This window comes from Rhyacophila brunnea, unplaced genomic scaffold, assembly GCF_057557595.1.
Source record: "Rhyacophila brunnea isolate RB1 unplaced genomic scaffold, BYU_Rbru_1.0 scaffold_13, whole genome shotgun sequence".
Classification (NCBI taxonomy): domain Eukaryota; kingdom Metazoa; phylum Arthropoda; class Insecta; order Trichoptera; family Rhyacophilidae; genus Rhyacophila; species Rhyacophila brunnea.
In genome coordinates this window covers 40,221,381-40,234,233 of record NW_028232785.1, presented here as the reverse complement: position 1 = coordinate 40,234,233, position 12,853 = coordinate 40,221,381, and the positions used below count along the sequence as shown (strand labels likewise).

At 36.4% G+C, this 12,853-nt stretch overlaps 2 long non-coding RNA genes across 2 annotated transcripts; one reads left to right on the top strand and one right to left on the bottom strand.

Annotated features, from left to right (window-relative positions):
- Positions 1–675: 675 nt before the first annotated feature.
- Positions 676–5,079, bottom strand: LOC147077509 (uncharacterized). The gene is made up of 3 exons (XR_015069840.1): positions 4,944–5,079; positions 3,435–3,572; positions 676–2,110 (listed from the first exon to the last, which is right to left on the bottom strand). It is a non-coding gene; the product is annotated as an uncharacterized LOC147077509 (long non-coding RNA).
- Positions 5,080–5,720: 641 nt separating this feature from the next.
- On the top strand, positions 5,721–12,535 carry LOC147077508 (uncharacterized). Its single transcript, XR_015069633.1, has 3 exons — positions 5,721–5,814; positions 8,418–8,576; positions 12,458–12,535. It is a non-coding gene; the product is annotated as an uncharacterized LOC147077508 (long non-coding RNA).
- The last annotated feature ends 318 nt before the right edge of the window (positions 12,536–12,853 follow it).

Genomic DNA, 12,853 nt, shown 5'->3' with positions numbered 1-12,853 from the left:
TAGTGGGGAATTATGAAAATATACATGCATGAACCGATAAACTGGTGTTGGTTAATTTTCAACTCCAAATCATTTAAAAACAACAATTCAGGTTTATAATATAAACATACATTTTTCTATTCTCCATATGTTCGATAGTTTTACCGGAAATGTAGTTTTAATTTATTCCGGTAACCGGAAATACAACAAAATAACAATATAAAAGCACTTCACAGTATGAATCTTGTCATTTATTCAAGCATAGGATATATATATATATATATACATAGCATTCATAATATGGAATTACGAATACATATTATCATATTCGATGGCCGCGGCATAAGCGTCGATCTATAGCTTCGTGGGTCCCAGGTTCGAATCCTAGTGACATCAGTTTCTCGTAAAAACTATTTCTGTTAATACAACCTCCACTCTATGGAGGCCCATATGATTTTACTAGAATCGGACATGGTCAAGAAAAATATTGCATTCAAAAAAATATTCACTAACATATTGTGTTCATTACATGTCTTTTAAGACCAATAAGTCGTGAGCAGATGCAGATATAGAAATTCATTGCATTTATAAGGTTTGTCACCAGAATGTGTAATTTTACGTACTTTAAGATGAGCAAGGTGCGATCAACTTTAAAAGCATACATTGCTTTTACAAGGTTTTTGACCGGTTTGTGTCCTTTTATTGGCTCTGCGCGAAAAAAACATTGTATTAACATTGATCAGCAATTACGCCCATGTGAAACATTATGCAAATTAAATTACGAGATATATACTCATCTTCTCAAATAACTAGATGGGCATTTCTTGCAGAGAAAAGGTCTTCAACAGAATACTTTATTGTGTGTGTTTTAAGTGAAGTCCTAAGCATCTCTATGGGCATACGGTAAATTTATAAAATTATTTACTAGTATGTGTTATTTCATGTCATTTAAGATTATTAATTTTTTAAATTTAATTTGCATTTATGAGGTTTTTCACCTGTGTGTCATTTCATGGTTTTTAAGATGACTTAGTTGAGAACATCTATATGGGCATACCTTGCATTTGTAAGGTTTTTCACCTGTGTGTGTCATTCTATGTCTTTTAAGATGACTAAGTCGCGAGCATCTATATGGGCATACCTTGCATTTGTAAGGTTTTTCACGTGTGTGTGTCATTTCATGGTTTTTAAGATGACTAAGATGCGAGCATCTATATGGGCATACTTTACATTTATGAGGTTTTTCACCTGTGTGTGTCATTTCATGGTTTTTAAGACTACTAAGTTGCGAGCATCTATATGGGCATACCTTGCATTTATGAGGTTTTTCACCTGTGTGTGTCATTAGATGTCTTTTAAGAGAACTAAGTCGCGAGCATCTATATGGGCATACTTTGCATTTATGAGGTTTTTCACCTGTGTGTGTCATTTCATGGTTTTTAAGACTACTAAGTCGCGAGCATCTATATGGGCATACTTTGCATTTGTGACGTTTTTCACCTGTGTGTGTCATTTCATGTCTTTTAAGATCACTCAGTTGCAGGTATCTATATGGGCATACCTTGCATTTGTGAGGTTTTTCACCTGGGTGTGTCATTTCATGGTTTTTAAGACTACTAAGTTGCGAGCATCTATATGGGCATTCCTTGCATTTATGAGGTTTTTCACCTGTGTGTGTCATTTTATGGTTTTTAAGATGACTTAGTTGAGAACATCTATATGGGCATACCTTGCATTTGTAAGGTTTTTCACCTGTGTGTTTCATTAGATGTCTTTTAAGAGAACTGAGTCGCGAGCATCTATATGGGCATACCTTGCATTTATGAGGTTTTACACCTGTGTCACCAACAATCCCGAACGTGTGAACCATTTTGTGACGTTGTAGAGCACTTCCACATCCAAAAACTGCGTTACAAAAGCTGCAAATCAAATTACGTGAGAAATGTACTACTCTTCTTAGAATAAGTCGAAGTTCCTTGGGAGTCTCTTGTTCTAAGATTTCTCCTTTAATGTTTTGTTCATCTATCGTCACTTCTGAATACTGTATGATTCTATCTTTGATTCCATCAGGCGAGGATTGTTGACGCCTGTCTATGTCGTAATGCTTTGTGAAAAAGCCTTTGGTAGAAACCTAGAAAAAACAAAAATAGTCGAAGTCGATATTATTTTTAATTAGATTTTAAACTGTTCCATTTTAGTTATTTTTTTCTAAGCTTATGCCTTTCAGCATCATCAGACATTATAAGTGTAGTGAGAATGAAAATTACGTTAAGAAATGGTAATAGTACCGACATAGATATTAAATACAAACAATGTTACGGAATTATCCGTAAATAGTTTTAAAAAAATTTACCTACATTTGATATTTAAAAAAAATGCACCAAACAGACTATGACACAATCGTGGTGCTACTCTTGGTGATATGTATAAATCTATTCTAGTTTCTAATGCAAAATTTTAGATTGCTGTGAATAAGATAGTTTCACTTTACTTTGTATATTTCTAATATTTCTTGATACAATAATTTAAGATCACCAGAATAACATACATACTATGAGGCAGTTTTGCACTCTGTCCGATAAAAAAAACATTGTAAGCTTCGTGTAGTAATTAGTAATTTCTGTGTCAGTTAGTTATTTGAGAGTGTGCATAGTGTAAGTGTGTTTTTGGAAAGTGTGCATAGAGTCGGAAGATGTTGAAAGGCGAAACCAATGTCACAAACAAAATTCAAATTGAGAGAGTTTGTATTCAAATTTCAATGAGCGACTTCGATCAACCGTTAAAACAATATTTTATTATACCATACTTGTGAATTCGTGAGGACACGCATACTAAGCGTCGGATAGGGACGGCGGTTATCCAAAGAGCGACACTCTCGAGAAGGAATGACTCGGTTTACATAATTTACACATATAAAATGTTATAGCATAAATATTTTTCGAATTAATAAAGTTTACCGGTTGAGCACATTTAAATTATGATCTGAGCAAAACAGCAAGTCGTATTATAGCTAAACAACTTAAAACCGGACCTGCGCAGAAGTACACTTACTTTTGTGCGCATATGGTAGGTGTACAAACGCTGTGTCCTTGTGTGAAAAGTCTATTTTACACGATACAATAGTATATTCACAGCTTACAATGATTATTTATATTATATATTATAGTTAAATTACCCAGTATTAATAATTAACCTATCATACTAATTAAGAAGTTAAAACTTTAACTAATGGCATAACAATACTCTCGGAAGCGCTTTCCAAATTCAGTTACCATAGGCAATCGGCTTTTGTATTTTAAACTAAAGTAGGTAGGTATTGATTACTATAATTACTTTTTTCAATACGACTGGCTAGGAATAGTACGGAGATTTATTGAAATTTTAAACGTCAACCTTCGATAAAAATCGGCGAAAGATAAGCAAATGTTACAATATATAAAATTGAATATAGGTACCCCATGTCCTGGTGTGTAATCTGAGTGCGAACATCCAGGTTGAGGATCTTCATGAGAAAATGGTGGCATTTTATCTTCAGTGAATTCGCGCTTTATGTCAGTCTCAGCTTTGATACCAGTGACACCCGTCGCAGCGAACTGAAATAAACAACGTTTCATATAATTTGTTGTCAATATTTACATCTAACAAATTAAAATGTTTTAATCTAGGTGGAAGTAGACTGTTAAAATCCCATATAAATAATGCACACTAAACATAATCAGGCATATTATATTATATTGAGGGCTCGAAATGGATCGGAACTCCGTTCCGTCTCGCGGAAAAAATAATTTTACCGTTTGAGCTCTCATGGCCATATAACAAAAAATCAAACGAACCCATTTTTATAAAACACTTAAAATTAGATAACTGTGCTGCTTATATTTTGTTTTCAATAAAATAGATTTCAAAAAATCAAACGAACCCATTTTTATAAAACACATAAAATTAGATAACTGTGCTGCTTATATTTTGTTTTCAATAAAATAGATTTCAAAAATTTATTGAACTCTGCCTAAACTAAACCATATTATCGCTCTTAATAATAGGGGCTTTCCAAATTACTATTACTATTGCCAATCGGCTTTTTTATTTTAAATCAAAGTAGGCATTGATAACTTTAATTAAGTACTTTTTTTCCAAAAAAAGATTTCTTTCGTTTGTTATATATTTGATCAGAAGTGTTTTCAAAATTAATGAATTAAATATGTTCAATATATAAAATACCATAAAAATGTTAATATTTTATAAAGGAACGTCTCTCGACAATATGTCTGAGACGAATTCTAAAGTTTTTTTTTTACATATTATTCGTAACGGAGCTGATACTCTGGAGAGACTGGTAGTTTTGGGTAGCCTCCAAGGCAGATGAAGCAGAGGAAGAGCTGACTGAGGGCAGCCTTCACTCTGTCCTGATAGAAGCAGAGGATTGAGAGTTGTGGAAATTCTTGGTCGCTCAAAAGATGTTAACATTACAAGGTGGTCACTATCTTGAAGAAACATGAGGGAACGACAAAGAACTAATGGGAAACATTGAAAATGTACAGATGTATTGTGCTTTCATTTAGTGATAATAACCGTTTACACGTAAAAGTGCTGACTGTCGCCAATCTCATACAAATAGAAAGCGAGACGCGATGTTGTCGTTTTATGCTACTTTTTGACATGTCGTCAAAATCGGTTAACCTCAAAATGAGACTGCACGGTGTATTTGTTTTTTTTTCCAGCAGGTTTGCCACTGTCGCTCTACTACGCAGGCGAAGATATCAAACAAATCGCAACTGTCACGTGAAAATTCAGAAGCGGACTTTATTCATGCAAGAAATCTTGCATCTTGCACGATAATACATGTTTACATGTGCATTTTCTTTTTATATAATATAACGCGATAATACGTACTGTCAGCAGTAAATCAATGTACGTGAAAACGGGGTATAAAGCTATTGTTATTAATAGTAAAAAAAACTAACCTCGAAATTGCAAATGGGATCGTCACTTTTCTCTTGTTTTACACAAGTGCGGGCGTCAGGATTATTTGGATGCTTAATCATCGGTGCGTCAATCCAAGGTTTATCCTCTGCATTATACTGGTCTCCATCACAATATTCTCGCTTTACATCCATTTTTGCGAGAAAACATACGACATACACCTTTGTTTCAACGTTTTCCAAACCATAGATACTTTCGCGCAATGTTGCCACCTTCATCTCACCGAAATTTATTATGCGCTCCAGAAAATTATGGTATTTCGGTAATTATTTTTATAGTGCGCGTTGCCATCTTTCTTAAAAATGTACAAATGGGTTTTATTGTTTCTCGCACAAAAAACTGAGCTTTTGAGAAATTCCGAGGCTATTAATTTTATCCTCCATATTAAAACTGGCGTCCTTATTCTGAAACTTCGAAATAAATACTTACCAATGATTAAAAATTCTGACACATGGAATTTAAAAACTTTTCAAAATTGACTTACTTACTTCAAAAATACACTCCTAATATTATTGGGACCGCATAATTTTATAATTCCAAGACAAAAAGATGGCAGCACTAACTAGCTCGATGTCCTCTAATGTATATGGTATATAGCCGTATTAGTCTATGGCCAGTACTGAAACACGACGCCATTGTGAAGCTTATTAAAGATTTTCGCATTTAATACACCACAAAATGGACGTAAAAACCGAGACAATCGATGAAATATTGCCTGACGAAACGGAGGAGGTGATCGTGGACGTTTCATACCAAAGGGACTTAACTCACTTCGAAGGCAAAGTTCGATTTGACGTGGCAGTCAAACAGGAAATTATTGATGACGACAGCAATATTTTCCACTTCAAAGAGGTAAGTCACTACCATCTTTAGATTAATAAAGCCTGAGCATAACTTTTTGCACAAGCAACTAGTGGTCCACTGCCATACTATTTATTGATAAAAAACTTGCAAGCAAAGTTTGGTATTCTATAATGACTCAAGAGTATAAATACCTAAGTTATTAGTTATTGTCGTTTAGAATCGACTGTCACATTGACAAAAGTCCTAGTGTATTATGATCAATGACATTATTAATGGACAACGCACTCATTATAGTAGCTAGCAAGTAAATTCGCGCATACGACATTCGCACGTGTATAGGTAGTCGTCACGCAATTTCCATAATGCGATATCACGCATCGGGAATTTACAGCAATATCACCTTTATTGTAACAGCGTTAGAACAGTGTTTCTAGTGTCGAATGTTCATTTGAGTGAATCCGTTCGAACCGAACCATTCGGCAGACCCGACAAAAAAGTGAGTGTAATTTTTTTCCCCAGATGCTTCGTCCATATTAATGTCATTGATTATGATATTATTATACACAGAAGAAGTTTACTGAATTTGATCGTCACTTTCAATTATTATTAATAACACATAACCACTAAATCAGATGAACTCCAAGGTCTCCAAGATACGTTAAAATAATCTGAAACTAAGAATATTCCGACAAGTGAACACGACAGACGTGTGAGTTTGAGCACTTTATAGACAATAACAGGTCATCCAAAGAGAACGGGAGGGGCGGAAAGATAGGACCAGTCGTGAAATGTATCGGCTTTCCTCTTCAGTCGCCAATGGGTAAGTAGAAATAAGCACGACCATTCTTCAAAATTAACAACAATATTATCTAATATTGTTATTAGTACCTATTAGCGAATACTTAATAGTAAAGTTGATGATAATTTTTGTTAATCATGTCAGGTTAAAACTGTTTATTAGTACCTTCAAAGTAGTGCAGTATTAATTTCAAACTCAATATGCTGTCGCCTGTTGTACACATACCGGTGCTTGTGACTAGTTGTCCGCCGTCTTTGGCTGTCAATCGCCATTGTTGAATTCAGCTATCTTTTTGTCATCGAATTATAGTACGCGGTCCAAGAAATGATAGTATTTCGGCAAAAAATATAGGACATGTTGAAAATATAAAAATATTCTAACCGGCGAATTCAAGTAATTCCATTTTACCATTTGACACAGGGAACTCTAGAAATAATGGGAACTGAAATACTTAACGGGTAAGGCGATAGCAAGTAACCGACTCGAGTAAGGAAGAACCGGGTTAAACTTACACACGTGTCAAGAATACGTTGTACGTCGAATACTGAAAACTGCTCTCGGTTTATGCATTTACGCTCATTTAATGTTGGTGTATTACACACACTATTGCACGTGCATAATGCGTGCTTTATTTTCGTAGGACACGCACACATTCAAAAACCCCGCATCAACATGCGGCGTATTGAATATAGCCTATCGGTATTCTATTTATTATCTGTTCTGTGATTTGACCTAACCTAATCTAACCCAACCCAACCTAACCTAACCGGCGAATTCAATTAATTCCATTTTTCAAAAATGTGGTATTTTTGACGTACTATACTTTTTTAATAGTACGTGGACCAACATGTACTATAATTATAGTTCGGTCAGCGCGCGACGGCGGAGAACCAGTCACAAGACCCTAAATACCTACCAAAGACGTTTCATTACCATTTAAATAAAACATTAACCAACATAATTGTGTCGATCAGATCCAGACTTGTCCAACCCACAAAACCGAAAAAACCGAGTTAGGCCATCCGCTCATGCAGAAACTAAAATCTGACGAACAGTGGTGATGGAACTCATAAACCGGCCAGTGACTGATCCTTCACGCACTGCGCTACTGAAACCTAATAATCCCATAACCTCAAACTGTTAAAACATTCCGTCTCAAGTAGAAAGCCGATACATTCGCAACGACTGGTCCTACTTTTTGCGCCCCTCCCATGGATGACCTGTCATTGCTTGACATTGTAATATATAGTGCTCATACTGACGCGTCTGTCGTGTTCACACAGTGAATTGCTTGATTTGGATAGATGATTATTCTTTCAGATTGTTTTAACGTATCTTGGAGACCTTGGAGATCATTTGATTTAGTGGTTCTGTGTTATTAATAATTAAAAGTGGCGGTCAAAGTAAGCCTTGACATAGGGAATGGTTTGATTTGGATAGATAAGTTAAATGATAAATAATACACTAGCACTAATACACTGTACAAATGTACCTAATGCATAGATTAATGCTACATATTTTTTGGAAATAAATATTACCACCGTTTTTTGTATGAAGGACTAGTCTGACTTTGACAGCTGATGAATAATAGGAATGTAAGTATATTATTTATAAATAACATTTATAGTTAATACATTTGATTTGAGATTTTTTTATAATTCAATTTGAAACAAGAAAGGGCGAAACAATATGTCAAGCAATCTGGGATCTGATTTTGACAGCTGAATAGTGGACCACTCGTTGGTTGTGCAAAAAGATATGCTCAGGCTTTATTAATCTAAAGATGGCGCTGCTCTGGCTGTTTATAATGATTAACACTGTTACATAATAATAATAATGATGGTCTTTTCAGGAGAGTCAGAACGTTTTGATCAATATAAAGTCTGAGAATGAGAATGATAATGAGGAAGTCGTCATCAAAAAAGAATTTGTTGACAATGAATACCGCCAAATTAAAAATGAGTCTCCTCTGCCTGGCTGCTCTTATCCACAATACAAGCCTTTGGATCAGGTACGTTCAATTATAAAGGTTGTTTCAACTATTAAAAATAACACGTTAGCTTTTATACATTTCTTTTTATTCAAAAGATCGATACACAACATTTGAATATGATTTCAAGGCTGTTTTTATGGCACCGGGACAACTGAACGCCACGCAATTCAAAAATAAACAGACGTTTGGTACTTATAGGTACTTTAACAAAAATATTTACTTAATACTTTGGACGCTGAAGACGCACCTGGCGCGTAATGACCAGGCGGCAGATCGATGTAATTAACGTGCATTTTAAAGGTGGTAATTAAAAAATCATTATCTAGTCAGCAGCGAATGAGTATAATATTATTAGTTATATTTAAATTATTATATTATGATTTTAAGGTTGGTGAGAATTTAAATATGCACACGTAAATAATGATTTAATCGCGCATATGTTTAAGGCTATACCTCAGCTGAAGCATGGTCTAAAATGATCGTGACTAGGCGATGCGCGGATTGTGCAAATGACGCGAACCGAACAAAATATAATTTGTCATAAAAATTCATTCATTGTCATGTTTTCTTTTTTAAGTACATACGTAGTTTTTTATTCATCTTTACACAATTTAAGAATATTTTCATCCGACGCCATGACAAAACAAATCAACGTGCGGACACCTCGACTAACGCTAGCCGAAATTTCGTTCCACATACAGTTGAAAATTATTTTCCGTTTTACTTATGTACCTACGCTCTTAAGTTCCAACGAAAAAAAAACGTTTTATATTAATTTATATAAAGCCTTAGGCATGATAATTCTTAATTCGCAATAAAAAAAACATTATGTTAAGAGTAAAATGACTTAAAATTACTAAGTAGTTGATAGAAACTAATGAAAATTTCTCGTCTATGTTCTGTTTACGTGTCTACGACAGTGCGGCGTCCAGTTGTCCCATTTCCGTTTTTTTCGTGCACTGCTGGCCATATATCATGAATAGCCAAAACAGTTTTGGCTTCCATTGCTTCAATTGTTCCTGAATTACCAGCATAAACTAGTAAATTCACGCAGTTTCACAAGTTTCACAAGTTTCAATTTGTAATTCAATTTGTCTAAATTTTTTATATTACTTACTGTTTTACACTTTAAATAGGTAATTCGAAAGTGACATTTTGAAGCCGAACAAAGCAACACTCTTGACAGCGTATAGACAAGATACGGCCTATTATAGGTTTATTCCTGCAATGTTCAGATACGAGAAATACTAAAATGGCTGTACCCATAATTTTTGTGAAAATAACTACAGAAATATGGGAATTTTGCAGTCGATGGGCAGTATTTTTGTTTTTAGTACATTGGTTGGGCCATTTATATTCCCATTCCACTCCTTATCTCCTCATCCACGTCCTAATCTCCAGTGTTATTGTCACCAGACAATCAATAAGCAATTACGGGTCATGAGAGACGGTGTTATAAATAACATTCAGTTGCACCTCGATAGCGGGCTTCTAATAGCGTCGCTTAAGTGATTGTCTCAATAGATACAGACTCATTAATAATTTATCATCATCATTCATACACCCTCACATATAATACATATAACTGTGTTACAAAGTGCGTGAGTGTACGAACTGGGAGACCCAAAACAACAATACCGTGCGAGTGACAGTTGAAACCAGACCACGGAGCTATCAAACATCATCACAAAAGTCAGTGTCTGGCATTCTGTTCCATCGCCCCCACCCTAGATCCGACCTCCTAATCTTCCCTTAAAATAATTCTTCTTCTTCGATGGCGCTACAGCTCAAGTCGAGCCCTGGCCTCCTCCACCGCTGTCCTCCAGCCAGAACGGTCCTCCGCACGTCCTTTCCAGTTCCCGACCTTTAGCAGCTGATTGGCATCCTTTGCAACACTATCACCCCATCGTGTGCGTGGCTTTCCCACTGGCCTTTTCCCCCCTGGGTTTCTTTCGAGGATCTTCTTCGGTATCCGTGACTCAGGCATGCGCTGGACATGGCCTGCCCAGTTTAGTCTCTGGAGTTTTATGAAGTTGGAGAGTTTTGTATCTTGGTATAAGCGGTATAGTTCCGTGTTCTACCTAATTCTCCACTCCCCACCATCATTCTTGGGTCCGTATATCCGCCTAATGATCTTTCTCTCAAAGCAATCCACCATTTCAGCTGCTTTCACATTTAACGTCCATGACTCGCACCCGTATGCCACGACTGTGCGTATGACGGTTTTATAGAGCCGCGTCTTAGTTTTTCTGTGGACATTTCTGGATTTGAATATGGGCAGCAATGAGAAGTACGATTTATTTGCAGCGGTTATTCGGGCTTTTATTTCTTCCAGTTCCTCGTTTTCTTTTGTGATATTGGAACCCAGGTATGTGAACCGGTTGACAACCTCAAATTGATGGTTTCCAAAACTGGAAGTTTGGCCTAGCCTACTCTGATTTTGTCGGCTTTGTACCATGACTTTAGTTTTGTTTTCATTTACTCTTAGGCCAATCTCTAGTGCGGCCCTTTGGAGGTGGTCAAATTCTTTCTTCACAGTCTGTATGGATCTACCCATCATGTTGATGTCGTCTGCGTAGCCAACCAATTGGCTCGGTCTGCTTAATATAGTGCCGCTCCTGTTCACTTGAGACTTTCTGATAGCGGATTCGAGGGCTAAGTTGAACAGCATGGGGGCCAATCCGTCTCCTTGCTTAAGACCCCGAGATACTTCGAAGCCCTCCGTCAGTTGGCCATTCACCTTCACCTGGGAGAGTGTATTCAGCAGTGTGATTCTAACAAGCCTGACTAGTTTTGGTGGGATTTCAAAGTCCAGAAGGACAGTGAATAGTTTTTCCCGGTCGATGCTGTCATATGCCTGCTTAAAATCAATAAAGAGCTGATAAATGTCCACATCGAATTCCCAGCATTTGTCCAGTATTTGGCGAACTGTGAAGAGCTGATCCGTTGTAGACCTTCCTGCTCTGAAGCCAGCTTGGTATTCACTTACTATGTTTTCCGCGTAGCCTTCCAGTTTTGTCTTCAGGATCATTGTGAATACCTTATAACTTGTGCTCAGGAGTGATATCCCTCTGAAATTTTCACATCGCAGTCTGTCTCCTTTTTTATATATTGGACAGATAACGCTGATCTGCCAATCCGCTGGAATGCTTTCAGACTCCCAGATTTTAAGCATTAACTCATGCACTGCTGCTATTAATCGGTGTCCACCATACTTTAGAAGTTCTGCAGGGATGTTATCGGCTCCTGGTGCTTTATGATTCTTTAGTGTCATAATAGCTCTTTCGGTTTCACTAAGCGTGGGTGGAGAGACGCATGGTTCGTTGCACTGGTGCTGTAGTCGCGGATCCGGTGGAGTATTTTCATCCTGTAGGTTAGGGTTCAGGAGTTCCTTGAAGAATTCCATCCATCTTCGTTTAATTCCTTCTTCATCACCTATAATCTCTCCCGTTTTCGTCCGGCATAGGCTGGTGGTGGGTATAAATCCTTTTTTGAAAAAGTTGACCCCTTTGTATGCGTCTCTCGATCTGTTATTCCTAAAGTCGTTTTCCATTTTAAGCACTGTTGCGTTTAGGTATGCTCGCTTCTTTGTTGTTATAGTTTTGTTGGCCTCTCTTCACGACTGCTCGTACTTAGCTCTTTTCTCTCTTGTTGGTCTCTCTAAATATATTTGTCTATCTTCATTTCTTTTCTGTATGGCTGCTGAGCAGTAAAAGTTAAAATAATTACCGTCCACTAAAAAAGCTCAACCATACGTCAAAGAATCATTTTCGTCAAATAAGTCAGATACGGGGTATTGACATTAGAGCATTATTAGGTAGTATCAATAGGGAATACAATCATATTTTATTTATTTTATTATTATCGAATTGAACATACCAACTCTATTCTCATTGTAGATTCCTATCGAGCAATATTACACAGTACGTCACTGTAATACACTGGACATCATTAAAAAAGATATAGTTGACAATAAGAAGGCACAAGCAACCAATGAGATCAAAAATATGACAATACGCTACTCCGAACTAACTACGGATATACCAAACATCAAACAGGAAGTTCAGAAACTATACTTGCCAAAGGTGGTTCGAATAGAACTGAGAAGCGTTACATATTTTCCGCGTAACTTTATTTGTAATGATTGTTATGGAGTGTTTGGATCTGTCAATCATCTTAAAAGTCACTCTAATTCATGCGTGAAACATCAGCAGGTGTTTAAGTCACATAGTGCTGAACTAAATGAATGCAATGTTCGTTCATATAAAATTTCGCAGCGTGTTCGCCAGAAGATT